General features: G+C 48.9%; 1 protein-coding gene across 3 annotated transcripts in view; it reads right to left on the reverse strand.

Annotated features, from left to right (window-relative positions):
- Positions 1 to 2,329, reverse strand: part of TCAIM (T cell activation inhibitor, mitochondrial) — a 96,395-nt gene extending 94,066 nt beyond the window's left edge. For all 3 annotated transcript variants that reach the window (XR_012230965.1, XM_073568882.1, XM_073568873.1), the window contains exon 1: positions 2,209 to 2,329. The gene's annotated coding sequence lies outside the window, so the exon portion shown is untranslated. The remainder of the gene's footprint in view (positions 1 to 2,208) is intronic.
- Between the last annotated feature and the right edge of the window lie 15,494 nt (positions 2,330 to 17,823).

Below are 17,823 nucleotides of genomic sequence, written 5' to 3' on the forward strand. Positions count from 1 at the left end.
CTTTCCTGGTATGCATGGTCCCCCTCACCCCCCTTTCCTTGTATGCATGGTCCCATCACCCCCCCCTTTCCTTGTATGCATGGTCCCATCACCCCCCCCTTTCCTTGTATGCATGGTCCCCCTCACCCCCCTTTCCTGGTATACATGGTGTTAGGCATCGGGTTCCTGTCGCTGCACAGCAGGAATCCCGAGCCTTGCATTCAGCAGTCTCCCATTCCTCTCCGGCTGCAGAGGAGGCTGCTCAGCAGACTCGTCGATCCCGGCGCTCTGCTCAGACCAGCTCTGTGGGTTCGGTTGCTGCTGCCATCTCTGGTCCAGCTATAGCAACGCATGCTGGTCAGCAGCGAGCTACTCCAGGGACTAAGTCCTCCTTTCGGTCCACTGAGCATGCCCGTGGGACGATCTCTCATTGGAGATCGGAGGTCACATGCTCAGGTCCTTCTCCAGCTCGGATTGGACCATCAAGAAGGTCCCGGAAGGACGCTACTATAAAAGGTTCGCATGGCCATGCGCTAGTATAGACTGCATTACCAGACTATGAGGAGTGAGTGTTGTATGCATGTATGAATGTCTCTTTTGAATGACTGATTAAGAAACCCCTACCCTTGGTACGCATGTGATGTGCAGCCTAGCCTGTTAGGCTATGTGCACACAGAGTTTCTTGGCTCTGCGGATTTTGTAGTAAAAACCGCAGATAAATCCGCAGGACTAAAGTCCTGCGGTTTTACACCTCATAATGGATGAGGTGTGAAACTGCAGTGTTTCTGCACTAAAGAATTGACATGCTGCGGACTGTAAACCGCGGAAAAATCCGCAGCATGTGCACGGTGTTTTCCAGTTTACCATTGAAAACAATGGTACTGTACAACGCACCTAAATCTGCTGCGGACCCGCAGAGCCTGAAACGCTGCGGATCCGCAGCAGAATCCGCACCGTGTGCACATACCCTTAAGCGCCCAGGCTTAGGTGTAGGTAGAGACAGAGTCTCAGACTGGTATCAGTGTCCACAGGTGGCTCTGCACGCCACGGTGCACGTGCTCGACACTCCACCATAGTCAGCGTCTATAGTGGCGTCCGCAGGTGCGACGCCGCGCGCTCAGAAGGTCTAGAGGGACTCTGACCCCGCGTCCTTGGGGCAGAGTTCTGTGACCGCATTCTGTGCGCTCCGTTGCCGAGCTCTGTGAGCTAAACAGGCTCCGGCATTTATGTTCGGCAGTAGTGCGGCTCTGTGAGGTAACAGAGTTCGCCCTGTTCACACTGGGTGACGTTAACCCACGTGTGACCTTTTGTATACCACTTTATACTTCCACCATTACTAAGCAGCAGTTTACCACCCCTGCACGGTGGACCCCGGGCTGCGAACGCACCTTACTATTATTTTATTATTTGGTGCGTTCCGCCAGCCCTAACATTATGGTCCCCTCACCTCCCTATCCTGATATGCATGGTCACCCTCACCCCCCTTTCCTGGTATGCGTGGCCCCCTCACCTCCCCCCCCCAATCCTGGTATGCATGGTCTCTGTTAAAATAAAAAATAGTTATATGCTCACCTTCCGACGGCGTCCGAACTCCTTTCCACGCGCCCAGCCTCGTGGTCCCAGTAATGCCTCGCGGCTTAGACCGCTGATGACGTTGCGCTCTCGTGAGAGTGACGTCATCTCCGGTCTAAGCCGCGAGGCATTACTGGGACCGCGAGCCCGGGCGCGTGGAAAGGAGATCGGACGCCGTCGGAAGGGGAGTATAACCTCTTTTTAATTTTAATTCTATTTTTTACAGATTAAGCGCTGCGCCTGACTGCACCTGCCGCTGATTGGCCGCGGCCGCAACCAATCAGCGGCAGGCACAGCTTACCATTACAAACAGCTGCGCCTGTCGCTGACTGATCACAGCTGCAACCAATCAGCGCAGCGGGATTTCAGTTACAGACATACACCATAAGACGATTATATAGATATAGTATATGTCCTTATATATTACTATAGGAGATTAAAAAACTATAGTATATAGCTCCCTATGACTGTGTACATACATTACTACAGCAGATATATAGATATCCCTATGAGTATGATTGTACATTACTAGGCAGATATATATCCGTAGGAGTATGATTGTACATTACTAGGCAGATATATATCCCTATGAGTATTGCTTTCCCAGGCTCCCGTTCCCCTCTGCCCCCTCCCTCTCCGCTGTGTGGCTGCGCTCACCTTTCTCGTCATTCTCCCCGTTCATTTGACGCGATCACTTCGCGCGTCAGACGATATTTGCGGTCCCACTACAACAGATCTTGTCGGCCGCAACCTGCCCTTCAGCTGAGGAGGAGGAGGCGGCGGCCCCGGGTGAAGGAGGGCGCAGGCCTATGATAGGCTGAGCTGCAGGCTGCACCGCCCCTTACGACACACCTCTGATCGTGCAGGCTCCGCCCACAGCTGGTCATCGCACGGATTCGCTGTCAGCGGGAGTCTTTCCCTTGAGGCGGCGGTACAGTCCGGTCATAGTGGTGGCCCGTGCCCGTGCTCACCGGGTCCGTCAAGTAGCATCCTGGAGAGGGGCACAGCGCGGTATTTTTTTTTAAAGGAGGTTGAAAAGCTCCATGAATTCCGTGCAGTTGTCTTTAGCGGCAGGTTCTTAACACTGTTTTTTATTTTTAACTTGGATTCTCCTGACTTTAAAATTCACTTGCAAAACACACAAAAAAAAGGTTTGGGGCGTTTTGTACTTTAGGCCGGGGTCACACTTGCGAGTGCAGCGCGAGTCTCTCGTCTCAACACCCGGCACTGCCGCCGGCACTCGGACCAGAGTGTGCGCCTACGTGTAGTCAGTCCCGAGTGCCGGCGGCAGTGCCGGGTATTGAGACGAGAGACTCGCGCTGCACTCGCAAGTGTGACCCCGGCCTAACTTCTAGTCAAACTTGAAGCACTTTTTCCAAGTAGAAACACCTGAAGCACCGACATGTTACTTGTTTCCCTAGAAAAAAACCGCGCGGAGTATAGTAAAGGCCGGTGTCCCATTGGGATGAAAACGATAAAGCCGCACTACAGGGAACCTGTCATGTAAGATGGGGCTCTAACCCTTCAGATATGGGGTTATTCTGCAGGGCAATAGTGTTCTGAGACCATGCGGATGCCGCACTTGGACCCCCGCTGCCGGGCGGAAATTGACTTTATTACCCCCGGCAGTGTTCGGCTTCCAGCCAGGAGAAAAACTCCCGGTGACAGCGGCGCCGCTGCAGGTTCAGTCGCTGCTGTTTATATAGACAGTGGTGGCTGTAAACATGCCCCGACATTGACTCACAGCGGGCCCTAATTCTGAGCTGCTGTCAGTCAGGGCCGGGGACAGCCACCACTGTCTATACACAGAGCGGAGACTGAAACCGTGCTGTCGCCACCGCTATGACTGAAAGAGTGAGGCTGCCGGGGGAATAAGGCTCATTTCCTCTCAGTTCCGTCGCCACACTTGGAATGCCGCTAACCCCATATCTGCAGGTTCATAGCGTTATTTTACATGACAAGTTCCCTTTACGTGGTTGAGCATCACAGATTATATTTGGGCCATGAGGCAAAAGTATATACAACAGGCTGTAGAGTCCGGCTCAGGAGACCTGCGGCCAGTCCGTACATCGCGGTCCATAGTTACACTGTGATGCGCACATATCTGAATTCCACCTTATTTAACCCCTTAAGCACCAAGACACTTTGTACGTTAATGACCGAGCCTCATTTTTCAAATCTAATACATGAAAAAACAGGGTGCACTACTATGTAAGCCCATTACCAAGTAAAGGGAAATGAGGGTACTGCAAAATGTGTAAAAACGGCTATTTAAAAAAAGGGGGAGAGGAAAGATCGATGCATATGCAATGCACACACCTGATACTGTAGTGTAATAGAAAACACGATTTTATTATCACCTAAAGAACATACAACCAAGATTAAAAAAAAAAAAACACTTAAAATCACACAAAGTAATACACAGTAGCAACAACCCTGGTTCTATAATCAACTATATGGCAAATGTGTGTATATACCATGCATAAATCAGATCAATATTATGCAAAGAATGAAAATATAAACATATATAACCGAGGGCAGCAAATTCATCTGTCTTGAAAACAAGTACATATACTTCAGGTACCTCAGAATAAGTGGTAGTAAATGGGCGTCCCCATCGTTAATACAGTTTTCACATAATCATAATGCTAAGTCACCTAACTATAGCACGTGCCTGAAGGAGAAAGAGTAAAGACAAGAAACCACAATTAATACTGGTAGCTCTAAAAAAACACTGAGCAAAAAGGCACATAGTAAAAGTATAAAAGATGGAACAGATATGCTGAAGTGATCTTTGAAGCCAAAGGCTTCATATCAAGGTATGTGCCAGGCAGGGCCGGACTGGCCATCTGGCAATTCTGGCAAATGCCAGAAGGGCCTGTCTGGTAATGGGCCACCTTGTCTGTTATGTTGCTAACATAATTAATGTTCTCAAGACACCCATACTGTTAAGAGTTGTGACGGAGCACAAAGTCGACGACTCCATCACTTACCCCAGCAGGCCACGGGAATCATTAGAAATATTGGTCTTGTAGCAGATCTTGCTTTCCTGCATCCAGAGTAATATTAGTAATATATTCAATTTGGTGCTTGGGGACGGGGACAGCATGGGCCTGTGTGATTTCAAATGCCAGGGCTGAATTTCAGTCTCAGTCCGTACCTGGTGCCAGGCCACCAGCCGCAGTAAAATAAAGACCCAATAATAGTATGTGAATGCTCGCATGAACAAGACAGAAAATACCATAATTAGTAGCCACTCCAATTCAACTGCGAGGTGTGTGAGGACAAACCCCATGCGCATTGCTGCAAGTTTCATCAGGGGCAGTAGGCTAGCTGGTGTTAGGGTGTGTGCACACGTTGCGTATTCTGCTGCGAATCCGCAGCGGATTTGGCCCTGCGGATCTGCAGCAGATTCTGCTGTGATGTACAGTACCTTTAAAGTCAATGGAAAACGAAAAACGCTGTGCACATGCTGCAGATTTTTCCGCGCGGATTAGCTGCGGATTTAAATTCGCAGCATGTCAATTCTTTGTGCGGAATCCGCAGCGGTTTGACACCTGCTCCATTATAAAAACCCGCAGGTGTCAAAGCGCAGGGGAAATACGCAGGCTAATCCACAGGTAAAACGCAGGTCATTTGACCTGCGGATTTAGCCAAATCCACGCGGAAAAATCCGCAGCACAATCTGCAACGTGTGGAAATACCTTTAGACATACGTGTATAAATACCAATGTCATAATGTACGATTTGTTACCAGTGTTTCCCACGGCGTTCCTGTATATGGGGAATGAAGGGGTCCTTATTATACTGCGGCTGGGGGCAGTAGTCAGCGCTGATGTTGTTTTACCCTCTGCTGAGCACTTTTGGTGAATAAAGAAAGACGTTTGTTCACAAGTTCATTGAGCTGGACTTCTCTTGTTTTTGATTGTTTTTTCGTTACATGTTGTACTTCATGTTCGTGGTAAATTTGGGTCGATATGAAAAGATGAGAATCCTCTCTTAGGATAAAACCACAATTTATGGATAGGTAGGATCTTGCTGCACTAAAACCCACCACAGGCTGGAGGGTGGAGTGCTCGGTCAGAGAGACAATATACAAATAGCAAAAGACTGGTGTGTACAGGTGTGAACTAAGACTAGCCATCTCTATACATCGGAATCCGCATTGTCGTTGACTGCTGGGCATGCGTCAATTAGCGAAATTATGTGCTAAATATCTAAATTTTTTTCTTATTATATAGAGCAGTAATGTTATTCATAGTTCATAGATTTCATATTTACATGTTTTAGCGTTACAGAGGGCAACTTTATTTCTTTGTTATGTATAGAGATGGGTACTCTTCGTTTGCACCTGTACACACCAGTTTTCTGATTTGGAAGTGCCAGTCAATTTTCTTTTATTTGTATCATTAGCTCTCTGACTGAGCACTTCGCCCTCTAGCCTGTGGCAGTTTTAATTGTAGCAGGATCTTACCTATCCATAAATTCCGGTTTTAACCCAATAGAAGATTTTCATTAGGAAGGTTCCCAGCAAATCAGAGATCACCTTGTCATTGGCTGCTAGGCATGCATGAATTGGCCAAATTATGTGCTAAACATCTCCATTTTTTCTTATTATCTAGAGCAGTAATGCTATTCATATTTCATGATTACATGCTTTAGCGCCACAGAGTGCAACTTAGAGATGGCTATTTTTAGTTTGCACACAACAGTTTTCTGATTTGGAAGCGCCAGTCATTCTTTTGTTATACGAGAAAGGGTAAGAGCAGGTACGCGGGATGCAGTGACGAACAGGAGGCAGAGCAAGAGTTAACGGGTACTTTATTCAGGAAAAGGAAATCACAGTATACGCTCCTCACAGGGAGCATGAGAATTCAACCAGAATAAGGTGTAAACAATTTACAAGCAACAAACAGTGCAGGGTTAAGAGCAGGATTAAAACGAGTTAACTTATCAGTTCTGGGATCCTGGAAGGAGGTTGGAAGATCCCACGATGGCGCCTTAGGGGGCGCGAGACGTCATAGAAACGGTCCCGGAAAAAGTTGTAACACAGTCTCTGTGCTGAGGCGGTGTTTCCTAGTTGTCCCCGACGTAATCTCTCGGTTCTGGCATAAGACGAGGAACTGACGGAGTTCTGAAGCTGGTTCTGGCGAGGGTAGTCAGATTCCGGGTAGATGGGAGGAAGCTGGCTCCAGCAACTTTAGCATTGTCCAGATGTTCGGATGGCGAGTAGCGGAACGGGATGGCACTTGAGTGTATATAGGTGTCATCTTAGGATAGCCAAACAACTGGTCACTGGTATTCTGCGGAAACAAACTATAAGCAGAGTGCAAAATGGAATGCTATAACAGCGCAGACAGAACAGGAACAGAATCGGATATAGCAAGAGTAGAAACTCGTTGCTCCGGCACCCTCCCTATAACGGAGGTGCCAGAAGTAGTAATCAGTGCGCTGCCATTGGTTAATGGACATTTTAAAAAAATGCGCGCTGTCCCTTTAAGAGACTGGAGGTGCGCGCGTGTCCTAAGCATTCTCCCTGGAGGCCTGCTGGCAGCGTGCCAGGAAGTGGGGGAGAGAGAAGCAGCAGCAGGATGCTGAGGGACAGACAGAGAGCAAGGATCCAGACAGGGACCTTGCAGAGGTACAGGGGCAGCCTGGGGAGCAGGAGCAGTTGAGGGACCAGAACTGGGGGCAGTGCCAAAACCAGGTGTAACAAACCTGCATAGAAGCAACAGAACAAAGTAAAGCAAAAAGTGCATTATCAGCGGACAGAGACAACTCAATCTGTGGTCCAACAGAGGGGGAAATCAACCCACAGTGGATCGAGTCTTGCAGTTGAACCATGAGAGCGCCATCCAAATCATATTCTGTATATATGGGATGTTCATGTACTGTATGTTCCTTTTCATTAAGCATGAAATCTGATGTTCTGAATTTCGACACTCTTTCGTGGTCCTGGAACCACTACCTCCAATCTCAATCTGACACAGATAGGGAGCTGCCCACTGTGTCAGCACCTGACGTGAAGACAGATGACTGGCTTAGTTCATTAGCTTAGGCTACTTTCATATGTCCAGTTCACATGTCCGTTACAACGGACCCAAAGGTTTTTTCTTGTCGGATCTGTAAGAAATAGACAATGGATGGCACATTAACAGATTCATTGCCCATTGACTCCTATGTTAAAAAAAAAAAAAACAGATCCCGCAGAGATCAGTTAGTTAATAATGGACTGAAAAGTTGTGTCAGCACAACTTTTTTTCCTAATGGATTTCTGCTGAATCTGTTCTAACGGATCATTGCTGGGCATGAGAACATAGCCTTAGCCAGCAAACTTCTTTGTCATGGCTGATGCAGAGACAAGGTGTTATAATCACCTGGTAAGGTAAAATCTTGAAGCCTTAGGTCTGGTGTAGCAGTGTGCACTGGAGGCATTGGTGAAGCCTAGAACAGCAGATGACACATGGAGCAACAAGGAATAGCAAGGCTGTATAGGCTGCAGGGCACCTTGGAATAAAAACAGTACAGTGTGTGGGCGGCACCATGGACGTGTGTGACGAGCGGCAGCTTCCGCTGAGTCGTTTTCCTTTTTAGAGTGGACCCTCTGGGCCGTGGCACTCACCCACCTAGGTTGAGATGACCTAGTGAGAATCCACCCCCTATACAGGGAGTGTCAGGGGCAAGACCAAGGGGGTGAGCCACCACAGCAGCTGGACCAGACGGCCGGCTCAGGGAGACACTATTGAGTGTCTGGCAACAGGATGGACAGGATATGAAACATAAAGCGAAGTCACAGGGTTTCTTCAGCAAACGTGGTTACACACTTTATTCAGGTGCAAGGCATAAACAAGGAATCAAGTGCAGGGCACAAACGGTGAAACACGGCAAGGTGCGTGTAAGGGCACGCCAAATGTTCCAGACATAACACGCGCAGAAAACTTACCAGGGTCCAGGGCAGGGTACGTATTAGGGGTCACATCAGAGTTCCTAGGAAGGATGCGTGCTAGGACACGCTAGAGTCCAAGACAAGGTGCGTGCTAGGAGACACGCCAGAGTCCAAGGCAGGGTGCAAGCAAGGAGACACGCCAAGGTCCAAGGCAGGGTGCGATGGCATCGCTCTCCGGACAACTGGCAATGACCGACAGGATCCAGGCATTAGGCTGCGGACATCAGCTCCGGACATCAGGCCGCAGTCATCTGGTTCCGGACCTCTGGCAGCAGTCGGCAGGCTTCGAGAATCCGGCAGGCAAACCAGGATACGAGGCAGGGTCTTGCGCGTGCAGAGGGCACGCCAGGGTCAGGTTCAAGGCAGAGTCCTGCGCGTGCAGAGGGCACGCCAGGGTCAGGTTCAAGGCAGAGTCCTGCATGTGCAGAGGGCACGCCAGGGTCAAGGTTCGAGACAGTCCTGCGCGTGCAGAGGGCACGCCAGGGTCAGGTTCAAGGCAGAGTCCTGCGTGTGCAGAGAGGCATGCCAGGGTCAGGCGAGGCAGAGTGCTGCGCGTGCAGAGAGGCACACCAGGGTCAGGCGAGGCAGAGTCCTGTGCGTGCAGAGAGGCACGTCAGGGTCAGGCGAGGCAGAGTCCTGCACGTGCAGAGAGGTACGCCAGGGTCAGGGTTCAAGGACAGGGTTAGGACCTGTGCGTGCAAGAGGACACGACAGGGTACATGGCAAGACCTGCGCGTACTTTTACAGAAGCACGGGGAGGTATGCCAGGGAACAGGCGAGGGCCTGCGCGTGCTTTAGAGAGCACGTAGAGCGCAGTGCAGAAACAGCGAGAGGTGCAAGGGAGCTCAGAGAGCACGGCTGGGGCACTGGCTAGCTGATCGGGCTGCGGCACTGACAGTGGAACGGAAGCATAGGCAGAAACACGGAATCAGGTCAGAGCAAGAACAGAGTGAGCAGCGGAGCGTAGGCTGAAGCCCAGAGCCGGGCCAAGGCAGAGCCTTGGTACTAGCCTAGAAACGTGCAAGAGAGCACAAAAGGAAAGAGTCTAGCAGCGGAGTGTAGGCCGAAGCCCAGAGCCGGGCCAAGGCAGAGCCTTGGGACTAGACATGGAAAAGAGCACAAAAGGTAAGAGAGGAGGAATAGTGCGTGTGCCAGGGAGCACTACAGAGCACCATAGGAGAGAGCGAGGCAGAGCAAGCAAAGACAGAGACCATAGGGAGGAACAATGCAGAGCAAGGCAAGGTACGGAACAAGGAACGAAAGCTAGACTGAAGCACAGAACGGAATCAGAGCAAGGAAGGACTACAAGGCAAAGCAGAGCAGAGACAAAACATGGCACGAAGGACAAACACTAGACAAGGCACGGGACAAGAGACGGAGTACAAGCACGGAGCGTGTGCAGAGACGCACGACAGGGCAGAGTGCAGGGGCACAGAATAGAGGGAGCGACCCAGCAGACCAAGCAGCCATGCAGGGAAGCAACACAATACTCAGGCCCTGAGCATAGGGAGGGGCGGTCTGATATAGGGCATTAGCACCTCCACTTCCAGGTCAGGACCAGGGGAGAACTTCCAGTTCAGATCCTCCAGGATCACAGAGAACAGTCACATGACCAGGGATTCCAGACATGCAGAGATGATTGCAGAACCAGACAATGCTAGAACCTAGGAAAGGTCACATGATCAGGGGTTTCAGACATGCAGAGATGATTGCAGAACCAGACAGTGCTGGAACCTAGGAAGGACACATGATCAGGGGTTCTTGGAACACAGAAATGATCACAGAAGGCAGGCTGTTATGAATGAGTCACCGTAGGAGGCAAAAGCAGAAATACAAGCGAAGTCCAGAAAACCAGAGAAGTTGGCAACTATCAGATTGCAGACCCCTGAACCTATCAACACAACTAGCAGTAGCCGTGGGGGGTTCCTACGATGCCCTAGACCCCTCGATCACAGCCGGAGAATTACATAGGCCTAAAGAAAGAAAGGGGAAATCTAAACTGCCCCAGAGCAGACCCAAAAGCAATAGGCAGCCCCCAACATATAATGACGGTGAAGCAAGATGAAAACACTAACACAGACAGAAAGATAGACTGAGCAAAGACGGGGCCCAAAAACTACCTAGATAGGAAAGGACAGGAAGGCTGCTGTCTGCAATCTGCCAAAACCCTATCAAAGACATAAGCCAACAAGCTGATATGAAAAAGGCCCTGAAGCAGCTAGGCTTCAACAACTAAATCAGCACTCAGGTATTTTCAGAAGACAGAGCTAAATGAATTCAGAACACCCCAGCAGGGAATGGAAGAAATCCAGAAAAACAAAGCAAAACAAAGTCAAAGCACAAAGCAAAAGACCGAGTAGCAAACTTAGCTTTAGAGAAGCAGGAATTCAGACTGGTCTCTAAGGATCCCTCAGAGAAATCACCCGCAGGGCAGAAGGGCGTCGGCAGCCTTATATCCAGTCAGTAACTCCACTCAGCCAGTCATCATCATCAGCCTCAGGTGTTTGATAATCAGGCTCACTACCTTTCTTTACCAGAAGAGGGAGTTCCTCGGGCCTCAGTAATGAAAGGGAAAATGAACTCACAACAGCAGGCATCTTGCAGCCCAACAGTCATGAGGTGAGTGTGCACACTGCTCTAGGGAACATGCAGGATAGCAGACATGAGATGCGCGTGCCCACCGCTCCAGGGGTCATGAGGCAAAACAGACATGGCGGACATAACAGACATGGCGAGCATGACAACGTGAAACTGCAAAGCTGGATGGCACTACAAGCATGATATTGCAGTGCTGAGAATGCTGACTAGCTCCTTGGTTGTGGGATCATAGACTTGGGTATGAGACTTATTTTTAGTAGAGTTGGAGCATTAATGTTCTTTTTAGGGATTTAACATCAGTCTTCAGGAACGCATCCTGTCCAGTCAATCGTGTAAAGAAGATTCCAATACATTTTTTAGAGGTCCAGAATTTGGTAAATTTATTACTCTATATCAGGAATAGACTTGATTACAGAGATTAATTTATTATGAATTGATGGACTAAGAAACAAAATATGGAAACTATTTGAAATCCTCGAAGTGGAAGACAGTGTGCTGCTCCGTCTAAAGATATGATTATATGATTTATACAGATTTACCATTCTTTGTGTACAGTCTTGCATTTGGTCTGCTGCCACCTGCTGGTCTTTTTCTGTACAGCAGCGTGCAGCTAATTAATTCTAGTACGTGCCTTCCACTTCCGGGTCAGTCACTCCTTCTCTTCCTGCTCAGTCACTCCTTCTCTTCCTGCTTAGGTCACTCCTTCTCTTCCTGCTTGCGGCCATTCTTAGCTTCATTTTCACCCGGGAGAGACGCGCCTGTACCGGGCTGTGAAGGGCATCAGTTTTTTGACCAACTTGCTACCAATTTGCTGCACACCTTGCTGCACACACAATTTGCTGGGTCACCTTGGTTGTTACATCTGCATTTCTGGAGAACTTCCTGCATTACCAATCATATGCTGTATGTCCAGATCTCCAAATAAACAAGTCTGGACTTCACAATCCTTGGTGTGTATCTTCTCTCCGGACACATGAACAGCAAAACAGCAACAATGGTCCTGTCTGCTCTGCATTGAGGAAACGGAAGGTAGGAATCTCTCCCAGCCCCAATCAACTACACCTCCATTCACCTCATGTGGGGACAGAACAGTGAAAAAACTGCCCTGAAGCCCGGCAAAAAATCACCCTTGTATGCTAACCCGTCTGCCCGCTCACATACTGCAGCCCTGCTCTGCTAAGAAACTCTGCAGCGTCACCCCAGACCGCATTGTGCATAGAGACTCCCTGTATATTATACAACATCGCTGCAGATTGTCGGACTGCAAAACCCCACAATTCTCTAAAAACACATTGGGAATCTTATCATGATGACTTAACTAAGCTGCACTGCGATTTCCATCCTCCAATTCAAAAGTTCAGTTTCTTAAAGAGACAATGCACCTTAAATCAAAATGGCTGAAAAAGACCCTGTACAGTCTCCCACTGCTGAAACAGAGCAAATACAACCCGATACTGTCCACTATGATGAGGGGGAAACAGAGCAAGCTTCAGAAACAGACCAAGACTCACGACCAAGACGCTCTGTCCAACCAGCCATAAAGGCTGTCGAAAACAATCACAATATGAAGGATGAGTTCAATGACAACCTGGACGACCTATGGGAACGAGTCACCTCCCTCATGTCAAGCATCCAACGCCATAAAAATGATGCGAGTCTACCGGACACTATAAAACGGCTAGACACGGCCCACAGAAGATACAAGAGACTGTCCGCAAGGTACGTTGCCTTCCTAAAATACTCTAATATTGATGAAGCCTCATCGGAATTACGCAAAGTGGATTCCACAGAAAGAGAAAGGGACACCGCTGTGCAAGATGCCAAAGATAAAGCGGAGCTCCGTATTGCTCATCTGCAAGAATCAAGATCCCACATGTCAGGCTCATCCAGACACTCTTCTCGGTCATACAAATTATCAGCACCGCTACTGCTGGTCCCGCTGCCGCCTCTGTACTCACCGCTGGCCTCGCTGCCGCTTCTGCCTCCAGCCCGGGTTCCTCCTCCCTCATTGCTCCGGCGCGTGCCTCTGGTCCTCCTCCTTTCCGGCGGGCGGCTTCCCGGCGCGCTCCTCCTCTTCCCTCAGCCGCGCGCACTGTTCCTCTGCGCACGCGCCAGGGCATCAGACCGCGCGTCCCTGCTGTGCTGCCGCCCGCCAGCGTGACCTGACCCAGATCCACCTCCTGACCAATCAGGGGCTACCTCCAGGTACCTGGGGTCCGTCCATCCTGCCACTCCTCCACCAGTCTCCTCGGGTCCTGCGGGCTTACCTGCCGCATACTGGTCATTTTCTGACGTGTTTGATAAGAAAGAGGCAGAGACACTTCCCCCGCATCGCCCGTATGATTGTCCTATTGATCTACGACCCGGGACCACTCCGCCCAGGGGGCGAATTTATCCCTTGTCTCCAGCTGAGACTACGGCCATGTCCAAGTACATTCGTGATAATTTAGCCAGAGGGTTCATACGGAAGTCTTCTTCTCCTGCCGGTGCCGGATTCTTTGTGAAAAAGAAAGACGGTTCGCTCCACCCTTGCATTGATTGATTATAGTAATGCCGGGGACTGAACGGCATTACTATAAAGAATAAGTATCCCTTGCCGCTCATCCCTGAACTCTTCGACCGGCTACGTGGTGCCCGTGTCTTCTCGAAGTTGGACCTACGCGGAGCCTATAATCTCGTCCTCATTCGCTCCGGTGACGAATGTAAAACTGCCTTTAACACCCGGGACGGGCATTATGAATATCTTGTTATGCCCTTCGGCCTCTGCAATGCTCCTGCGGTGTTTCAGGAGTTCGTTAATGACATCTTTCAAGACCTGCTGTACTCCTGCGTGGTAGTGTATCTACACGACATCCTTTTTTTTCCCCGAATCTGGCGTCCCACAGGAGGAGTGTTCGTCAGGTACTGCAGCGCCTGCAGGAGAATCGCCTCTACGCAAAGCTTGAGAAGTGTCTCTTTGAGCAGTCTTCTTTGCCCTTCTTGGGCTACATTGTTTTGGATTCTGGGCTGGAAATGGATTCTGAAAAACTGTCGGCAATTCTTCAATGGCCCCGTCCGGTGGGGGTCAAGGCGATTCAACGGTTCCTCAGCATCGCCAATTACTATCGTCAATTTGTGCCACATTTTTCATCAGTCATCAAACCCATTTCCAGTCTCACTCGCAAGGGCATCAACTCCTCGTTCTGGCCTCCAGAGGCTGAAGAGGCCTTTTCCTGTTTGAAACAAGCCTTTGTGACGGCACATGTGCTACACCGATCCGAGGCTAACAAGCCATTCATTTTGGAGGTAGATGCCTCATCCACGGGAGCTGGTGCAGTGCTCTCTCAGAGTTCCCCGTCCGCCCGACTGGTTACCTGTGGGTTCTTTTCAAAGGCCTTCTCTCCTGCAGAGTGTAATTACTCCATCGGGGATCGTGAGTTGCTGGCCATAAAGTTGGCACTGGAGGAGTGGCGCTATCTTCTTGAGGGGTCGGTCCACCCGTTTACCATCTTTACCGACCACAAAAACCTGGCGTACCTCCAGTCAGCCCAGAGACTTTACCCCCGGCAAGCCAGATGGTCTCTCTTTTTTGGCCGGTTCGATTGTGAGCTGCATTTTCGTCCCGGGCCTAAGATCGTCAAGGCAGATGCATTGTCCCAGTCTCTGCAGTCTCCTGATTTGGTGGAGGAACAGACTCACATCATCGATCCAGCCAAGATCATCACAGTGGCCCCTGTGAGACTAATCACTCCTCCTCCAGGCAAGACCTACGTTCCTGAGGCAGACAGAAAAGAGGTGCTGCATTGGGGACATTCCTCTAAAGTTTCTGGACATGTCGGAGTCAAAAAGACACTGGATCTCATTGCTCGTTTTTACTGGTGGCCTTCACTTCGCCAGGATGTGACTGACTTCACGGCTTCTTGTTCCTCTTGTGCCAAGGTCAAGGTTCCTAGGCGGCCACCCTCTGGACTTCTGCTTCCTCTGCCGATCCCCTCGGTTCCATGGCAACATATAGCTTTGGATTTCATCACGGATTTGCCTAACTCGTCCGGATGTACAACTATCCTGGTAGCGGTTGATCGCTTCTCCAAGATAGCCCATTTTATTCCTCTTCCAGCACTGCCTTCCGCTCCAGAGTTGGCAAAGATTTTTATCCAGCATGTCTTCCGCCTTCACGGTTTCCCGCAGCATATTGTCTCTGATCGTGGTGTACAATTCACCTCTTAATTTTGGAGAGCCTTATGTAAACTTCTGGAGGTGAGATTGGACTTTTCTTCCGCGTACCACCCTCAGTCCAACGGTCAAGTGGAACGCGTTAATCAGGTGATAGCGTCATATTTACGCCTGTTCTATAATGCTCACCAGGATAACTGGGTCCATCTCCTCCCTTGGGCAGAATTCTCCTACAATAATCATTCCAGCGAGTCCTTGGCCAAGTCTCCATTTCTTGTAGTGTTTGGGATGCATCCTGGTATTCCTCTACCTATATCCGCCACCTCTGGTGTGCCTGTGTCGGGGTAGCTATTTAGGGAGGGCTAAATTAACCCTTCACAGTTGAGCCAGTGATGTCCAAATTATTCCACAGAGTGTTGCTAGCAACTCAAATGACCACACGGAGATGGGGGTCTCTGTACGGGAGGATCGAGACAGATCACTAAGCCCCTTTATTTTAGTCACTTCTTTTATAACATTTTGCTTAATTATGCAAAGTTCTCAACTACCAATAACATCATTTCACTTTATAAGCCAATAATATTGCAAGAAAACCGGAAACTACATATATGTCCGTATCCAAATAGAAAGTAGTATAATGGCATATTCTTCAGAGTTTTACACCCCCGCCTCCCTTATCTTGCACCTGATGTCAACAGTCTGGTTTCATGACAGTTTGAACATTTACCTAATTACAAAATTTATCTTACAGCAACAAAAATGAAGAAACAAAACCTTCAGGAAAAATGGAGAAGTGAAACTTCAGCTCTGATTTTAGTATTAACCCTTCATATTCCCCCCTAGATTAATTTTGTTAACACATATGCAGCATCAGAGGTGCTATCCCAAGCTAACAGCTTGAGGGGTACTGGTCTTCACATGACTGATGCCGTGTTACCAGTCATGGCTGGCGCGGCGCACCCGTCCCCCCGTATACTGCAGTTCATGAATAACAATTTTTGATGACGTGGTGGAGATCTTTTGTAGGTAGCCATATGCTTGGCTTCAACATCTTCATCAAGTAGCCTTTTGAGATCGGTGCAGAGAAGAGCAGGGGCAACGACGCCTTTGGTGTCATCATTAGCTGGCTTAATGTAGAATTTCCTAATACATACAGAAATACACCAAAGAACAAGTTTTAGTATCACATATACCACAAGGATACAGACAGCAATGTGTAACAAGCTCTGTAAGATCCCAGCTATCCAGCCCCCAATTCCCTTAAATCAATTGGCTGGATTGAGAAAGGAGAAAGTGTCTGACCACCAACTGTCCTTATTAAAATCATTGTCTTTATCGTATTGATCTCTGAGTCTTTGAATATCTTCTAACTTTAACTTTTAACTTCTACCAATAATAATATGGAAAATGCGAAAAACCAAAACATTATGCCCCCTTCGTTTGCTATTGGCTGGTTGGGTGATGAGGAGAATTTGATAGGGACCGTCATACAAGGGTTCTAGTCTGTACTTCCTGACATGCCTCTTCACGACTACCAAATCACCAGGCTTCAGGTCATAACAGGTGTCTGTTTCTGCTGAATCTGGAAAAGAAAAGAAAACTAGAACATAGGTGTTAGCAAGATTTTTACTAAGCTGAATAACACATTGAACAGCACGGTCAGTTTCTTCTGATAACTGCTGAGGCTGGAAATTTGCAACTGGGGGCCTAGCACCAAACAATATGTTATATGGGAACAAATCATATTTTGTAATAGGGGTGGTACGAATATGGTATAGTACAATGGGTAGGAGCTCTGGCCATGGAGCCGTAGTCTCCTGCATCATTTTGATCAATTGTTCCCTCAGTGTGCCGTTCAGCCTCTCAACTTCCCCACTGGATTGTGGGTGGTACGGATTATGGAGGGCTACAGTGGATCCAAGCATTGTCAGAACTTCTTGGTACACATGAGAAGAAAAAGCCGGGCCTTGATCACTTTCAAAAACTTCTGGAACCCCATATCTGCATATGACTTCCATCACCAGTTTCTTCGCTGTGGTTTTTGCAGTCATGTTGGTAGCAGGGAATGCTTCCGGCCAACTGGAGAACCGGGGCCCAGTAGAATTTTTGCACCAGTGCGAGGGCCTGATTCTTTCCTCGATGTGTAGGTCCATGTGCCCAAATGGCAATAGCAGGGTACATCCGCTTAGGGAGACACATGAGTTGGACCTTTTTCCAGAGACCATTATCCATTCGTGCCCCATCAGTCTTCCATTGCTTCACCTCTTCCTTTGGAGACATTCTCTGCATCGTCATTAAGCGGTCTCGCGGGGTCCGACAGAAAACTTCAGTCTGTTGTAGATCATCAGGTTCTTGTAGGGTCAATGCTTCTTGTAACTGTTTACGCTGAGAGCGTGTGGTCACCATAGTTGGTATGGTTGGTTCAACGGGTAAAAGAGCAGCGGCTTTTTCTTGCATATCCGCAAATATGTTGCCAACAGTCTGTGGGCTGTTCCTAGGACCGTGCGCCTTAACTTTGATAATGGCCACCTGAGTAGGTAATTTGATCGAGTCCATGAGGGTTTTAACAGCTTCAG

This window comes from Dendrobates tinctorius, unplaced genomic scaffold (assembly GCF_039654945.1).
Source record: "Dendrobates tinctorius isolate UK_male_01 unplaced genomic scaffold, ASM3965494v1 ptg000005l, whole genome shotgun sequence".
Lineage (NCBI taxonomy): Eukaryota > Metazoa > Chordata > Amphibia > Anura > Dendrobatidae > Dendrobates > Dendrobates tinctorius.